Source organism: Mus caroli, chromosome 12 (assembly GCF_900094665.2).
Source record: "Mus caroli chromosome 12, CAROLI_EIJ_v1.1, whole genome shotgun sequence".
In the NCBI taxonomy this organism is placed as follows: Eukaryota; Metazoa; Chordata; class Mammalia; order Rodentia; family Muridae; genus Mus; species Mus caroli.
In genome coordinates this window covers 66,467,396-66,485,111 of record NC_034581.1, presented here as the reverse complement: position 1 = coordinate 66,485,111, position 17,716 = coordinate 66,467,396, and the positions used below count along the sequence as shown (strand labels likewise).

General features: G+C 44.5%; 1 protein-coding gene and 1 pseudogene across 4 annotated transcripts in view; one reads left to right on the top strand and one right to left on the bottom strand.

Annotated features, from left to right (window-relative positions):
- The window catches only part of Daam1 (dishevelled associated activator of morphogenesis 1), a 158,230-nt gene that overhangs the window by 125,508 nt on the left and 15,006 nt on the right, over window positions 1-17,716 (bottom strand). The gene's annotated exons all lie outside the window — the stretch shown is intronic.
- LOC110306544 overlaps window positions 14,417-17,716 on the top strand; it is an 11,184-nt pseudogene continuing 7,884 nt past the window's right edge. Inside the window, exons 1-2 of the transcript XR_002379299.2 lie at window positions 14,417-14,501; window positions 16,473-17,428. The product of XR_002379299.2 is annotated as a glyceraldehyde-3-phosphate dehydrogenase-like (transcript). The remainder of the gene's footprint in view (window positions 14,502-16,472; window positions 17,429-17,716) is intronic.

Genomic DNA, 17,716 nt, shown 5'->3' with positions numbered 1-17,716 from the left:
TCGCCTCACTCCTAAAGCCTCTGCTAGGCTATTACCAAAGAGCTCTCATTCTATTGTGTAGAATGGAGATTGCCCAATTTATGAGTGGCTAAGAGGGGAAAAAGCAATTAGATCGATAACTAAATTTGTTGTGATTTTATAATTTGACACTTCAGTACTTACTGGCTAATTGGCACTACAAATATTTACTATTTAATGTCCATAAGAAAGGTTACTTTTCTGGTATTTTGAAAGCAAGTTGTTTCCCCCCCCCCCCCTTTTTGAGGTAAAAGGGGATAGTCGGTTCGGCCAATGAACTGGCACTAGGAACCAGGAGAAACATATTACTGAAACCAGAGGCAAATCCAAACTAAACTAACCTCCTGACCTCCAAACATGCTCAACACAGGGATGTCCAACACAGCTGGCAGGGCTGACGCAGGGTTTACTCTCAGATGACAACTGATGTGCATGGCATGTGATGTGCTGACTTGCGGGTGACTGTGGTACATACAGAGCAGAGTAAGGAAGCCCATCAAGCATGGTGCACACATATGACCTTGACCCCCCGAGGGGAAATTTCTGAGTAATGAAACCCAAAATAGGAGTGGATCTAAAAATAGCCCCTCTGCTTCTACAGAGGTATTTTCCTCTCAGCATTCATTCCAAATGTGTGGGAAGACAAAATGGCCTGGGTTAAGTGGATTTCCAGATTTCAGCAACAGCCACGTGATGCTTGGAACCCTCTTCGGCCAATAGCAGAAATACAATTTCCTCTTCCATTTAGGTTTTTGTTTTTTTTTTTTCCTTGTAAGCTTAGTAGGCGGACAGCACAAAACCGGGCAGGAGTACATATAGCTAAGTTTTCTGAGAAGCTCCCATTATTTCCTGTTGAAAATCTCAAAGTCTAACTTAGGCTGAGGAAGACCATTAGATCTTGGGATTTTTGTCATTGACAAAACAGTGATTTTATTTTATTTTTCCCATGAAGGAAGATGAGTAGAAGCTGATGCAAAGTTGACAGAGCACTTACTCTCCCTACCATGCCACACATGTGCAAGACTTGAGCATCACTGCTAAGGCTCCTTCTGTTCCTAGTCCATTAAATGTGAAGCTGTAAGAAAAGACGACTTGTGGGAAGGAACACACATGCTATCGTTTCTTTTGGAAAGGTAGTCTATTAACTACTTCATTCTATGTTCTAAGCCACCTCCAGCTGTATGGTAAACCTTCTCCCCGATGGCACATACAAAAAACTTACTCCCTTTCTGTACTATTTCAAATCAAAGAACTACAATGATACTCCAGAAATCAAAGCAAGCAAACAAAACATGTCCCAAAGGATCTACAACTCTAAGGTATTTGGGCCTGGGCTAAGAAGGAACAACAGTCCTGCCTCGGCTGCCTCAGTAAGCGACTGAGGTAGAAGATAGTGGAAGTGACTCAGAGCTCCACTCAGACAGCTGGCCTCTGGAACAGGGAGGGCCACCTGTGCACAGGATGAAACCCAACATATACTGACTATGCATATGCCCTCTATCTGTCCAGCACTGACATAAATACAAGTCCCTTCACTCACCCCTCCCCTCAAGATGAAGTTTAGTGGATGAGTTTTCAGTGTGAGCAGCTTCTGGGTGCTGGGGACACTCATTCTGAATGAACGGGAGCTGGGGACCATCCCAGTGAGGCATGAAGGGACTCCAGGCCTACATGGGAAGCCTTGCGCCTCTCTGCATAGTCTTTACCACAAGAGACAAACACTACAAGAATGATAGGTGTCAGAACAAACTGAACTTGGCAATTCTCACTCTTAGTCCCTGGCCATCCCAAACAAGCCTGCAGGGGCATCACAGACAGAGCTTGCGTTCCCACAGCCAGGTGTCTAGGTCAAAGTGTGCACAGTGACTGGAAGGCAGCCTGTATGGACGGCCTGGAAGGAGACCAGGAGGGGGCTTCTCCCCTTCACCCTGAAAGCTTCCTTTCAGAAGCAAGTCATCTGACGGCGAAAGGACAACAAAACGTGTCACACCTTTTGTATTAAAATCATTTTAATACAGAATCCTTTATCAAATGAAAACCCATTTCTGCAGAGAGGGTCATCCTATGAAACGGTGACAAAATTCGTAAGTAACAAAAGCAGACGCTGAAGCAGAAATATTGGCTGATTCTGGAGAAGTCAACACTGTAATGCAAAATTGTGGTTGTCTTACTAGCAATCCTATAGACTTATGCTATATCACTAAAGTAGGAAAACCAAGGCTAGGAAGGTGGCTCAATCCATCTCATGTCGCCCACACAGACCCACAGCACCCACCCAAATAAGTCAGGCATGGAAGGTGCACATCTGTAACTCCGGTGCTTGGGGGAAGGGATGAGCAGAGACAGCAGATCTCGAACCAACTGGTGAGCTCCAGGTTCTGTGACAGGGTCTCTCTCATAATATTAGGCGGAGATAGATCAAGGAAAACATCTGATGTTGACACATGGTCTCCATGAATATACACATACCCACACAAACACATGTACACCACATACAAATACACATATGGGGACAGGGGTTACAAAATGAATCTGACCGAAACAAGGATCCACCGGCAAAACTGAACGGTATCTGTATAACCCCTGGGGAGGGGATGGGGGCATTTACCATGTACCTATGTAACCAGAGTTGAGCAGGACCAATCCTATGTAGCCTCCCACTATCCTTTAAGATAATATAGGGATGCTAGTCAGTGCCACACCCATTCCCAAGGTTTTCTCTATATATATATAGTCCCGGCTGTCCTGGAACTCACTCTGTAGACCAGGCTGGCCTCAAACTCAGAAATCCACCTGCCTCTGCCTCCCAAGTGCTGGGATTAAAGGTGTGCGCCACCACTGCCCAGCACATTCCCAAGTTCTAAGGAAAGGCTCATATAATGTACTTTCAGCATATAACCCAGCTTTATCAACTTCAACTGCCCTGCCATTAGCAAAAGGGGAGGGAGAAATCTCATACTGACGGTAAGCAGGTCAAACTGCATGTCTGGTTTCAGAACTAAAAGTCCTGCTGAAGCACACTGATTTAGTCTCTTCAGCATTCTGACTTCACAGCGAATTATCCAGCCTTTTCTGGCCATGATCACTGCTCCCCTAATCCTACTCAAAATGTCCTAATGTTGAGTATAGATTTAAGATGGGCCAAGTACATTTCCTCCCTGAAACACTAACTCCTCGGCAACATCCATGCTTTCAGACTGCCGGCTCTTCATACAGAGAAGCAAACCAAGTCAGTGTAGAAGGAGGTAGAGTGTAATACCCATCTCCACACTGGGGGTCCCAGGGGCCACTCCATCAAAAGCACTTCATTAAAAACCGTCCTAAGGTCCAGGCACAAACTACTTGGAAGCAACAGAAAGCACCAAGCTGGCCATTCAATTGGCACTATCACTTAACTAAGTTGTTGTTGTCGGTAACTAAAACACCCACTGTGCCCACTGTGGTAAACACATTTGTTGAGAACGTGTTATGTCTTCCAGTACCTTGCACCTGGCTATGGATTGGACAAAGGCCTTTTTCTCCAGACCTGTCTTTCGGGCCCACAAGAGGCCATTGACTTCTAGCTCACCGGTGCATCAACATGCCTTTGCGTCCCACTCAGGGATGTATGAACTCGCCAGTCCCACGTTAGAAGCTAGCTCTCTGAGATCTTGAGGGTCTTTCTTCCCACAGATATCACACTGTTCCACTGCATTGGTGGTATTATGCTGATTGGACCTAGTGAGCAAGACACGTGGTTACTGTAATGTATTGATAGGAGAATGTCATAAGTTACACTCCACAGATAGTCTATACTGCCTCTACTCCTACTGGCTCCCCTAGCTCTCAGGCCTTTAGGCTTGGACTAATTCACACCTTTTCTGGTTCCCTGGCTTGTGGGCAGCATAAATATAAAACCAAGCAAGAGTTATTTAACACCGTAAGATGTTAGCAAAACCCACAAAACAACAACCACCACACACCCTGACCACATTTGCTGTAGAGTTCAAGAAGACAGTATGGGACACAGGGTCACACAAGCTCCCCAGGGGGTGGCCAAGCACTGGCATCTGCCCAATGGATAAACTCTTTCAACCCTTGGGAAAAGACTTTTGGGGGAGGGGAACAACCCATACAACCTCACCCACGAGGTTTCTGAAGGCAGGCCGGAGATGGAGTGGGGACAGGGGTAAGAATGCCACTCCAACATCACACACGGGCTGTGGAGCAGTGCCAAGTTTGGAGAGGAATTCAGATAGAATTCAGTGTTTGCACCGTCACCATCAAACAGCATGAGAAAGACTGCAGGTATGAATTCCCAGGCCAGCCAAACTGAATTTCACATAGACAAGAATGAAATGAATAAGTTTCCTTAGTAGAAACTTGTGTGTGTGTGTGTGTGTGTGTGTGTGTGTGTGTGTGTGTGTGTGTGTGTTTTCACACAGTTGCAACCCTTGAGCATCAAATTCTCTGAAGTGTTAATAACTTGGCAGCCAAGTGTGGAAAGTTGAAAAAAGGGGAGATTTGTACCCAAGTCTTTTTACAGACTTATAAATTCACATTTCATAGTAAATACAGTTAGCAAATATCCAGACTTAAAAATACCTTCAAAGAACTAGAAGCCAACAGACATTCATTAAAGCCAAAATGAAATCTAACTTTCCAAAAGGACAAATTTGATGCAAGAAGCAGCTTGTGCATGTGTGTGCCCTTAGAAAGTAAGACATCAGTGATCGCCTAATCTCAGCATCCTTTTATCTTCATAGCACTCATTAACACAGGATTAGAAATGACAACTCTAATAGGAAAGATCGGTGGATAAAAACTTAGTTAAACACAAGCTATTCAACCCAAACTGGACCTGTAATCCAATCAACCCATCTTAACTTGGAAATATCCAGAGGTCAAGGTGCATTTTAAACTCATTTAAATCCTAGCATCTGAGAAGTGGAGGCATCAGGATTAGGAGTTCAAGGTCATCCTTAGTTACATAGCAAGTTCCAGGCCGAACTAGCAAAATGCAAAAAAGCAAAATGTCAGAAAGTATATAGTGTCCCAATAAATCCAACAATAAAGTGAAACAAATCATAAGTTGACTCCTCAGAGCCAGAACCATCAGCACACTGGCTCTGAATCCTTAATTGCATTTGAATATCTAGCAGGTCTTGTGGATGGTCCCAGGAGAAAACAAAACTAAGACTGCCTAATGAAATGCACAGAACTGGGGGTGGAAAGGGGCTCAGTGAGCAAAGACACTAGAACGCCATGATGTGCTCGCACACATGTGCACGCCGTCCGTTGCTCTCCTCTGCTAGGCTAGAAATGGCGACGTCGGCCTTTCAGCACCCAACCTCACACAAGCAGACCTCTGAGCCCCTGTGACTCGTGTCTTACTTACTAAGCTTCTGTTGTGTTTTGTGTGTGCAATGGCCTTCACAGGTTCAGGCTTTCAAACACCCTGTCTCTAACTGGCAGCACTGTGCTGGGAGGTTGTGGAACCTTGGAGATGCAGGCCCTGGATGGGCACAGGAAGGCACTGTGGTGGGTTTCTAAAGCTAAGCCAGCTCTGCTTCCAGTCCTGCCCTCTCTGATTCCTGCTCAGCCTCCACCTGTGTATGGCCTTTCACATTCCTGCTGACACAGCGTGAGCCTCTTTCCCCCCTTACCTCCCCACTAAGATGCCATTATTATGTGAGTATGCATGTGTGCGTGCATGAGTGTTTGCTCGTGTGCACACACATTCGTGTTTTGTTTTCTCCTGGGACCATCCACTACTGAGACCTGCTCCTACATTCACAATAACTCCTTCTCCAAATGGCTTTGAACTCACTATGTAGCTAAAGATGATCTTAAATGTCTGATTGTCCCCTGCCTCTGCCCCTAAATGGGATCATGGGTGCATGTCTCCACCCTCAGCAATGTTCCCTTTCTTAAGTTGCTGCTTTTTTTTAGGTGTTGTGTCATAACACTGAGAAAATAATGAATCCACCTTCTTTAGAGCTGAGCACACAGTCAGGAATGCCCGAAGACTTTCGGTGATCATGAAAATTCTCTCTACACCACCCAACACAGCAAGCAGCTACCAGGCCCCCTGTGGCTACTGAACATCTGTAAGGTGGCTAGTGTGTCTGAGAAGCTGAACTGCTAATTAGTTTAGAACTTCAATAGCCACGTGAAGGTGGTAGCTTGAATATAGGAAGCACAGGGTGTGTTCTGTGGGAAAGCATCAACTTTCTGACTCCTAACACAGCTTCTGGTCTAATCACAAGTCCATTAGAGGTGAGAATGTCAGAAAGACACAAAAGATAGGTTTTCTGTGGTGAAACTGCGTGCAGAGAATCCACTCACACGGTACTCACACTGAGGCAGAGCTGTGTTAATGCCTGATCCCAGAGGACTCTAAATCCTTCTGCTGCCAGAAGTCAGTCACTGTCCCCCACAAGAAGATGACCCATGGTGCGGCAGGATCGGCAGCTCCCTCTGGGAGCCCACTGGAGTCAGTACCAAAGGCCCCACCCCCATGAGAACCTGCCAGATTCAGACAATAGTTCCTCCCAAGATCGTCAGGTAAAATACAGTGGAAGATGAAAAATTGTATTTCGAATAGCTGTTCAGAAAAATTGTAACTAACCTTTACTATGGGGGGCTGAGAGGGTATTACCTATTTTCAGTTAGGCCAAAAATAAGAGAGAGTGAGAGAGAGAGAGAGAGAATTTAAGATTCGATTACTTATTTTCCAATTGAAGTCACTAGGCCAAATGCATCAATTACTATGAAAATCACACAACAGAAAACACATCAGCTGTTAGTCTAATAGTAATTTAACACTTCATATTTGATTTGAAATTGATGTACTAAACTGGCAGACATAATAAAGGGATAATCCACATGAGCTTAATTAGCAGGCAGCTGTCCCACACTAACCCTATAATGGCAACAAGATATTGATCTGAGAGTGACAGCAAAGAACACTGAGCAAGTGGGCCTGTAATGGGCTAATGTAGAGACAGGGACACCTGTCTTCTCTTGACCTGAGACATTCTGGAGAGCTCTGGAAGAGCAGTGCTGGAGAGAGATGTGGTCAGAATGGGCTGGGAATGCTCAAGCGCATTACTAGTCTCTAGGCCCTCCTTGTATAGCGAACCCCACCCACAGGAGAGAACCCAGCTCAAACCAGGTGTGAGAGAAACCAAAAGGGCTCTCGCCCCATGAGCAAACTGCAGAAACCAAACCAACCATCTTTCACACAGCTCTGCACTAATGCAGAAACGGAGGGGAGTGCCAGACAGGCTGACTTCCCAGGCCACCCTTCTCAGTTACCCTGTCATTTCAGCAGGCAAAATGACCCATGGCTTCCTGCCAACATGTCCAAACTAATCAACTATGGCCAGGGGACAGTAGGAGTTATCACATCTGTGAGTCAGAAACAACAGTTCTTGGTGCTCTCCTTCTGGCTTGCCCGCCTGCTGGGTTGTGCAGGGCACGGGAGCAGGGGGTTGCCTGCTGCTGGGGTACTGAACATTTCTGACACCTCTGCCCTTGGTGTTTACCACCGTGGAGCTGCACCAGAGGTCTTGTTATCCTGAGCTCAAATGGGACAGATGGAACACCCCTCGGCCTACAGAGGCTCCTGTCTGGAGAAAAACATGTGCTAAGCTGGCCTGCTGACAACCCGAGCCAGCTGACCAGCATCCAGACACTGTTTCTTTCCCAAACACCCGCTGAACAGAGCTTGATTCAGCTCTTGAGTTACGGTCTAGTGGAGAACGGCGAGGAGAGGCACCGAGAGAGTGGTCCTAAAAACTGATTTCTGGAATAAACCAAAGCCATGTCTTGTGGAACTTTAATAACTCAGGGGGTCCGTATGTGTGTTTAAATCCTCCATGTCTAGCTTCAAAAAAAGACAAATCTTTACTTTTTCCTCCAGGGAGGAAAAAAAGCAGAAACACAAAATTACTCGTAATATCATATGCAGTCAAACAGGAAGGTTCTTAGGCTCAGGGCTGAAGGTTCCCCCCAGAGTGGCAGCTGAGCCAATCACCAAAACCAGACTTTCATTTGCTTCATTTCCTCTAAAATTATCATCCAGAACCCTGCTCCCTCGCCCCATGGACAAGAAGAGATATCCGACAAGCACAAAAAAGCATGGTGTCTGAGAAAGATCTGAGATGCTCAGAGATCTGCACTCACTGCTGGTGGGAATAAAAAGCAGGACAACAAACTTCTGAGGACAGTTTGGAAGGTCCCCAAATGCTAGACACAGACTCCACGAGATCCCACCCTTCCATACTTAGCTTCTTACCCAAGAGAACCAGAAACATATGTTCACACAAAGCTTAACCAAATGCTGATGGAGGCATTATTCAAAGAACCAACGAGTAGATATACCCAGACGTCCACAAGTAAACAAGGTATGCTATGTCCATAAACTGGAATATACCTTTGCAATAAAAAGAACAAAGGACTGCCTAAGCATGGTGGTGCATGCCTTTGCTGCTAGCTAGTTTGGTCTATTTCACTTCCAGACCAGTCAAGTTATAAAATGAGATCCTCTCTCAAATAAATAAACTCTCAAATAAACAAACAAACAGACCAAATCAACAAACAAACAAAAAGAATGAGGTACTGATGCATGCCATGCCATGAATGAGCTTTGGAAAACAGTAAGATGAAAAGCCGAGTCACAACAGAGCTCCATTTATTAAAAATAGCCTGAACTGGCCAACCCATATAGACAGAAAACAGGTTAGCAAGCCTGGGGTGGGTCTGGGGCAAATCTGTTAAACTAGGACAGGAACTGAGGCTGAAACTTTTGCCTAAAGGCAGCGTATTCGCTGACCACAGCTAGCAGAGCAGTCTCACCTTGACTGCCAAGGCCATCTGGGCCAGGACCACCTCGCTCTACCAACATTTGAAAGAATCTAAAGAAAAAGCTTTTACTATCATCCCACACTGCACCAAAGGAAGGCAAATTAACCAATAGCCAACAAGAGGTGGTCCCCTCACCAGCTGAAGAGCAATTGCCTAACACACCACTCTTGTAAACTCACTTGTAAGACATCTGCTTGTGTCCTCCTGGACCATGTACAGAGCCAGTTTCCTGAAGTAAACAACCCAAGGAATCTGAGGGAACATCCCGGGGATGTTTGGCTTTGTGCTAGCTTGCCAGGCAGGAAAGGCAGAGCAAAGTCCATTAGGTATGCTAAAGTCCTGAGGCAGGATGATTTCCTGCAGAATCCTGAGATCATTCAGGAACGATCCAAGCAACAGAGCTTGAAGTCCAGACAAGATAAAGTCTGTCACAAGCACAACGGAGAAGGCAGAGCACCTTGGGGGAAGAGGAAGCATTTTTTGGACATGGTATTTTTATTTAATAAAAATAAAATAAAAACATTTTAAAGATAACAATAAGCTTCACCACCCTCCACTTACCCTAAACAATGAAAAAAGGCCATTCTCAAACCAGACAGACATTTACAAGCAGGGTCCGCAGACACTGTAACCCTTGCCTCCAGCACAGAAATAGGGTTGAGTTCCCTGTCATTCCAAGGTAAACAATGTTTCTTTCCATGTAAGTACTTGCTGCACTGCCAGCTGGAGCTAGGGGCAGTTTACATCCTCCTGCAGTCTTAGGAATAGCAGCAGGCTGAGGGAGATAGAGTGGCTGGAACTCAGATAACCCTGGCTTCAAGACTGTCTAGAGGCTAACCCCTAAGCCCTTCAGGTACTACATTCAGTCAGAAATTACCAGTCTTTCTAATGCTCTTGCTTCCTCTCTCTCTCTCTTCCTTTTTTTTTTTTTTTTTTTTTTCTTTTTTTTTTCCAGGTCTTGCTGTGAAATCCTTTACATACATATTATGGAAGCTCCAATATAGATATATTATACATAGATGGATGGAGGGAGGGATGGATGGGTGGATGGATCGATGGATGGATGAATGGGTAAATGGGCAGACAGATAGATATCTGGAGCCAATAAGCAGCTTTGTGCTGTGTGACATCACAGGAAGAAAGAGTCCCCCAGAAGCGCCTAGACAGAATCTCAGGACTCTACAGTGCATGGAAAAAAAAAACAAAACAAAACCCTGACCTCCTCTGTGAAAGAGAAAGAAACTTCAGTTACTTTTAATACAACACTCTTTAAAACTGTAACTGAAACCAAGGAGAAATGGCCAAGTGGTAGAAAGTAATGATTCCTAATCCCAGTCCTAGGGGAGGGCGGAGGAGAAGACGGAACCATTAAAAGGGGTTCTGCACTCATTCATATATAAACATCTCCTGCACACATGAATGCTTATTCTTCCAAATAAATTTATATGCTATGATTGGTAAAACTAAAAATGGTTAAAGTATTACTGACTTCATGGTCATGTGGGGATCTGACTCTACTTTTAATTAAAAAGGAATTATCCTACTCTAAAAGATTGTGAATGGCTGATATAAAGAAAACAATATTCCTCTTGAATTAAATGGGGGTAAGTTGATCTCTTAAATGCGAACGAACGGCAGCTTTTTTTAACTTTGGAGTTTGCCACTTCTAATGCCAAACCACAGAGGAGGCTGGACCACTTGCCGTGGCTCAGAATGTCTTAGAGAGGTAGGGGCTCTGAGGCCATGGGGAGGCTGGGAAGGGCAGATTGTCACATCTGATAAGCACTGGCTACAAAGGCTTTATGGGCAGTAGAAAGGTGAGGGAGAGACATGTGTCTCTTGTATTAATGTCCAACAACTACCTGAGATTAGTAGCAGCCCAAGTTCTGACTCTCAGGCTGCCCGCATGCTACATCACCCGAGAGCTCTCTACAGCATGGGCTGTACAAATATGGGGTTTGAAAGGTGTTGGTTTTCTTCACAAGAGCTTTCTGTTAAACTGTTTTGGTGGGTGGGTGGGTGTGTGTGTGTGTTTGAGCAAGCCTCACTTTAGAAGAGTTTATGCCTTTCAACCAGATGAGTGTGCCAAATGAATTGTGGTTTTATCATTCCTTTATATACTATGTCATTTGCTATTTTTGAAGCCTGGATATTTAAAATGTTCCATCAATAGAATAAAACAAGCTGTATATTTGAGACCATCAGTAAATACAAACCAAATGATAACCATCCATCACTTTAAAAATGTATGATGTGGGAGTCTCAAAACTGTTAAGTTTGAGTCAACGAGACAGTCCTTTTAAAAACCAAAGCCTATAAAAAGTTACAAAACAGGACTCTAGCCATATATTCTACCTTAATTTTTTATTTTTTTTAAATTTTTTTTTTTGTAACAGGGTTTCTCTGTGTAGCTCTGGCTGTCCTAGACCTCAATCTGTAGACCAGGCTGGCCTCAAACTCAGAGATCTCCTTGCCTCTGTCTCCCAAGTGCTGGGATTAAAGGTATACACCATCACCTCTTGGCATTAACTTTTATAATAAGAATTATTTGAAGCCGGGCGTGGTGGCGCACGCCTTTAATCCCAGCACTCGGGAGGCAGAGGCAGGCGGATTTCTGAGTTCGAGGCCAGCCTGGTCTACAAAGTGAGTTCCAGGACAGCCAGGGCTATACAGAGAAACCCTGTCTCGAAAAACCAAAAAAAAAAAAAAAAGAATTATTTGAAATATTTGAAATCCAAAGTTGGCAGGCTCGGAATGTTTTCTATTTCTTACAAGTTCATAAAATAGTAAGCTTATATTAGAATAAAATTCATTCCATTGTGCTACCCCATCTTCTAAACAAGGAAGGCCTTTGGCCAGAGGTAGGCTTGTCTAGCATGAACCAGTAAAAGACCTTAGGTTCAGTTTTCACCCATCCCAACCCCCACCCCACATCACCCCGCAAGAAACAGGAAAAGAGACTCACACATACACAGAGAGAGAGAGAGACAGGCAGACGTTACCATTCTGAATAAGAAGAATATGATTTAATCTATAATTTTACCATGCATAGAAAAGACTTGCAAACATTATTTCATTCCATGTTTGAGTCCAGGACTCGGTTTGGCAGGTCAAGACAACATAAAAATGCAAGGTGAAGTATTCTGTATCAACCCGAAAGTGCTGTTTGCTTAGTCACAGGATGTGAGGAAAATGTCTGTTTTCATTTCAGCATTTGGTAAACCTGAAGACCCCACGGTGGCAGTCAACTTTATAAAGCTACATACATACATACCTAGGGTCTGATTTGATCAGCTCAGGGAAGCCATCTGTCTCACCTTCTCCAAACCCTTCCCCCTGCTTAGGAAGGAGACGCATTTCTGCTTCAGGAGGAACATGCAGACATGACCTGCTCCTTGCATCCTAGTTCTTAACCCCAAGACACTCCTGTAACAGCCACAGTGCCTCTGAGTCAATGCACATACACCTCCCAAACAAAGCCCCATAGTGCTGCTGTGGGTGAGCATGTGTGTGTGCATGTGTGCATTTTATCCATGTATGAGTGTATGAGCATGTGGGCATGTGTATGTATGTAAGCATGGTGTGTATGAGTGTATGTGGGTGTAAGCATATGTGAGCATGTGTGTATGTGTGTGTGAGCATGTGGGCATGTGTATGTATGTAAGCATGGTGTGTATGAGTGTATGTGGGTGTAAGCATATGTGAGCATGTGTGTATGTGTGTGTGAGCATGTGGGCATGTGTATGTATGTAAGCATGGTGTGTATGAGTGTATGTGGGTGTAAGCATATGTGAGCATGTGTGTATGTGTGTGTGAGCATGTGGGCATGTGTATGTGTAAGCATGTTGTGCATATGTGAGTGTGTGAGCATGTTTGTGTGTGCACACATGAATTTTTTAAACAGAGACAGAAAAAAAGTCAAATAATATCTGAACAGAATCATAGTACTAAAGAAACAAGTCAATCTCCCTGTGGTTGGAAGACTATTCCTGTTTGAGCAAAGCCACACTTCAGGTAAGAGGAAACCCCTTCCACTCCCCACCCCACCCCACCCCATCCCACAGTATTGACTTATGATGTATTGACATAAAGGCCATTAGACTCTGATGGTGCCAGGACCTTGTGACATTTGATGTTGCAAATGCAATATGGCAGATGTTCTAGCAACACACGTGAGTCTCTGCTTTACAACACCATTTCTAAACAAAGTGTACCGGGGATAACATTTTTTTATCACGTAAACCACTGTAATATAAACTTCTTCCTCTCTCCTCATAATATTTGGATTATTTCATTGTTCTGCCTCCTACTCATCCAAACAAGTGCAGCCCAATGGAAAAACCATATATATATGCCATGCCCCTGCTTGCCATGCCTTCAGAAGGGCCTTCTGTGGCCATCCTCCACAACAGAACCACTGAGAAGAAACTGAGGCAGCCCCCAGGAGATGTGTCTTGGTGATTGGTGCCCTTCAGATACTGGGGAAAGTGTGTAAGGATGACTACAGAAAACTGCTGCCCAACACTTCAACCACTCAGAAATATTTTAGGTTCCTTTATGAGTACCCAGACATCTTGAAAGTATCTTTCCCATGTCTTTCAGGATTACATGTTGCATTTATGAAAACCTAATAATTAATCTCTCTCATGGTTAGCTATAAAACATTGAGATTTTCTGGGCCCCCTGGTACAGGGAGGGGTATAACCCCAGCTACCTGGAGGCTGAGGGGAGAGGATCACAAGGTCATAGCCTGCCGGGGCAACTTAGCTAGACCCTGTCTCAAAATAGAAAACACAAATGGTTTGAGGCCTAGCTCACTGGCGGGCACTTACCCAGCGTGCACAAGGCTCTGGGTTCAATTCCCAATACCCCAAATGACTTTTAAAGCACTTTTTTAAAATTAAGTAGGTAAATGGGTAAATAGATACGTGAGTAAAATCTGAGAAAGGAAAAATATAAATGACTGGGAGAAAGGTTTTATTTAACAACAGTTTGATATGAAAATTAAAGTACAGTGTTGTGGAACATGGCAGCCGTTACCTCCAGACAACAGAGAGACATTAATGTGCTCCTACTTAGCGGCTGTGCTTTCCCAGGTTGCTGTTACCAACACAGAGAACCTTTCTGAAAAACAGCTTAGCAGGGCTTTAAAACAGTCGCGCTAACACCCTTGAACCTTGTGCTCCATTTCTAAGAACTTAACTTGAAACATTCATTTCAATGAAGAAACATCATGAAGCCGGGCCTTGTGACACCACTGTCATCCTAGCACAGAGAAGCAAGGGCAGGAGGATGGCCTTGAGTTCAAGACCAGCCAGGACTACACAAGGAGACCCTGTCTCAAGAAGCCAAAAACTGCCAGGCACATTTCATAGAGAGGAGACTGCCACCTCTAAAGTTTCCTAAATGTGTCAAGAAGATGCAGTGTGTTCCTGATACTTACTTGGAGAAAGGACCCTGAAGAGGGCAGACGGTGACAAAATATAGGATTGCTTCCAAATTTATGATGTTATTTTCACTTTTTTTGGTTTGATTTGTTATGACAGGGATGCCGGTAGTCAAAGGCTGGCCCAAACTCACAGTAGAGCTGAAGACAGCCTTGGGGATGCCTGATCCCTCTGCTTCTGACCCAAGTACTGGGACGACCAGTGGATGCCCACACACGTAGGTTCTTTCTTTTCTTTTTTTCTCAGTGAGCCTACATTAATCTTATAACAAAAAGTAAAAGTTTCCCACTTAGTTTCATTTTAACTTTGAAAATTCCCCATGTTTACTAAGAAACTCTTATCAGAGAAGGGCTACTGTCAGGATGAAGAAGAAAAAGATTCACAAGCTGGCAAGAATTACTGGGTATTCATTCTCCCAGGGAGAGTGGGCTGTGGTCCTTTGACCTGTTTGTTTTTAATAAGACCGTGGTCTCCAAGCATGCTCTTGGGAAGTGGCAGACCTGGTCACCGTCTGCAACCTCAAAATTGATTACAACACAAAGCCGCTATTTGTAACTGCAAATTTCACTTTCATTCTCCCAATACATCACAGAAATTTCCAGAACATCCAGTGCCCATGATTCAGTCATCCCTCAGATGATATCATGGAAGGGGTTTTACTATTTCTATCCTTAAAGTGACTAACTAACTGATTTTAAAGTCTGTCTATCCTAACAAGATACTCTAACAAGAATGCAGGCTGTGGCTGATGCTCCCAGGATCTGTGGTTCACACCTACTACCCACCACTGACAGAAAACAGAACACTGCCACATCTTGCTAGCCTAAAACAAGATCAACATTCAAAATCCAAAGTACACTTTCTACTGAATGTACATTGATTTTATACTATCACACAGGCAAAACCTTGATGGTCAACCATCACTAAGCCAGGATGACCTGACTTTCTTACCACTCTCTTCCTTAAAGCAATTTGATTTAAGCACGTTTTGCAGTTAACAGCTTGTATTCTGGTAACTGTAATCTTTATTCCCATTTAAAAAAAAATTATTGAAGTAAAACTAGAACACGTGTCCGTATCTCAGTTTACAGCTGACTGAGCTAGGTTTACACACGTGGCAAGAAGCTGGGGATCACTTCAGCTCCTGAATCTTCAGTGTAAAATAGTCTCTTCCTCCTCCCTCCCTCCCTCCCTCCCTCCTTCTCCCTTCCCCCTCAGGCTCTGTGGTTCCCTTAAGCTAGGCCTTACAAGCATTCACACATTAACAGACACTGCTGGGAGTGTGCTACAAGCTGAGATGCTGCCAAATTACATTAGTCTACAAGGTGTTTTTCTTTTGAGTTATTTACTGCATTTTTATAGATTTTTTTAAAAAGATTTTAACATTTTCCTTAAGGAGTCAACATTTAAATATTTACAATTACAAATGAAACGTAATATATATATATATATATATATATATATATTACATATGCATAATTTCAACTAGTCAAGTCACAGGACAACAAAGGTAGCTTTCCTAAAATGAGGTCACAGTCTTCTCAGGCAGCCAACTCCCCTACAGCCCAGTGCAGCCAGCACTTCCCTTGTCAGACCCACCTGTCTGCATACTATCTGTGAAGCAATGGCAGCTAGCTACACAGCTGGCCACCAAGGATGGACAGCACACCGCCGCTCCTTCCTGGGATCTTCTGAGTCCCTGCGTCAAGCTACTGTGCACTCATTTACCTCAACTCAAGGTGATTTTCCTCCTAAGTGAAGTTTAAATCACACTGCCTCATCTACATCCAGTGATTGTCATATAAAGTGATCCTATTAACATGAATGATGCGTTTTTAAAAATGAAATCTCTGTCATGTCCCTGAGGACAAAGGACATGTGTTTGCAGAGCCTACATATACACCATTGCTGGCAATGCCACAGTTAATTTTAAAAAGTTATAACTTTAGGATTCCCAACTTTCAAGAGCCAGCTCCTTTGCAGGCCTCAAATCTAAACTCTTTCCTGCTATAAGACTATTTTCTTTTTTTTTTTTTTAAGACTATTTTCTTATCAAGAAGCTGAAGTGTAAGCTCTCTGCTCCTCCCTGTTCCAAAGATAACCACATCTTCTTGTGCAGTGCCAGCCTTGAACCATAGACAAAATGGTGAAGGTAAGTGAACAGATTTGGCTGTATTGGGTGCCTGGTTACCAGGGCTACCGTCTCTGCTTTCCACACAGCAAAGTGGAGATTGTTGCCATCAACGACCCCTTCATTGACCTCCACTACATGGTCTACATGTTCCAGTATGACTCCACCCATAGCAAATTCAACAGTACAGTCAAGGCCAAAAATGGCAAGCTTGACATCAACGGGAAGCCCATCACCATCTTCCAGGAGCGAGACCCCACTAACATCAAATGGGGTGAGGCCGGTGCTGAGTATGTCGTGGAGTCTACTGGCATCTTCACCACCCTGGAGAAGGCCGGGACCCACTTGAAGGGTGGAGCCAAAAGGGTTATCATCTCTGCCCCTTCTGCCGATGTCCCCATGTTTGTGATGGGTGTGAATCACGAGAAATATGACAACTCACTCAAGATTGTCAGCAATGCATCCTGCACCACCAACTGCTTAGCCCCCCTGGCCAAGGTCATCCATGACAACTTTGGCATCATGGAAGGGCTCATGACCACAGTTCATGCCATCACTGCCACTCAGAAGACTGTGGATGGTCCCTCTGGAAAGCTGTGGCTTGATGGCCGTGGGGCTGTTGAGAACATCATCCCTGCATCCACTGGTGCTGCCAAGGGTGTGAGCAAGGTCATCCCAGAGCTGAACTGGAAGCTCACTGGCATGGCCTTCCATGTTCCTACCCCCAATGTGTCCGTTGTGGATCTGACGTGCCGCCTGGAGAAACATGCCAAGTATGATGGCATCAAGAAGGTGGTGAAGTGGGCACCTGAGGACCCACTGAAGGACATCCTGGGCTACACTGAGGACCAGGTTGTCTCCTGCAACTTCAACAGCAACTCCCACTCTTCCACCTTTGATGCTGGGGCTGGCATTTGTTCTCAATGACAACATTGTCAAGCTCATTTCCTGGTATGACAATGAATATGGCTACAGCAACAGGGTGGTGGACCTCATGGCCTACATGGCCTCCAAGGAGTAAGAAACCCTGGACCACTCACCCCAGCAAGGACACTGAGAGCAAGAGAGAGGTCCTTGGTTGCTGAGGAGTCCCTATACCAAATCGGCCCCCAACACTGAGCATCTCCCTCACAATTTCCATCCCAGACCCCCATAACAACAGAAGGGGCCTAGGGAGCCCTCCCTACTCTCTTGAATAAAGTTCACTGCAATAAAATTCACTGTACCCACAAAGAAGGAGGAGGAGGAGGAGGAGGAGGAGGAGGAGGAG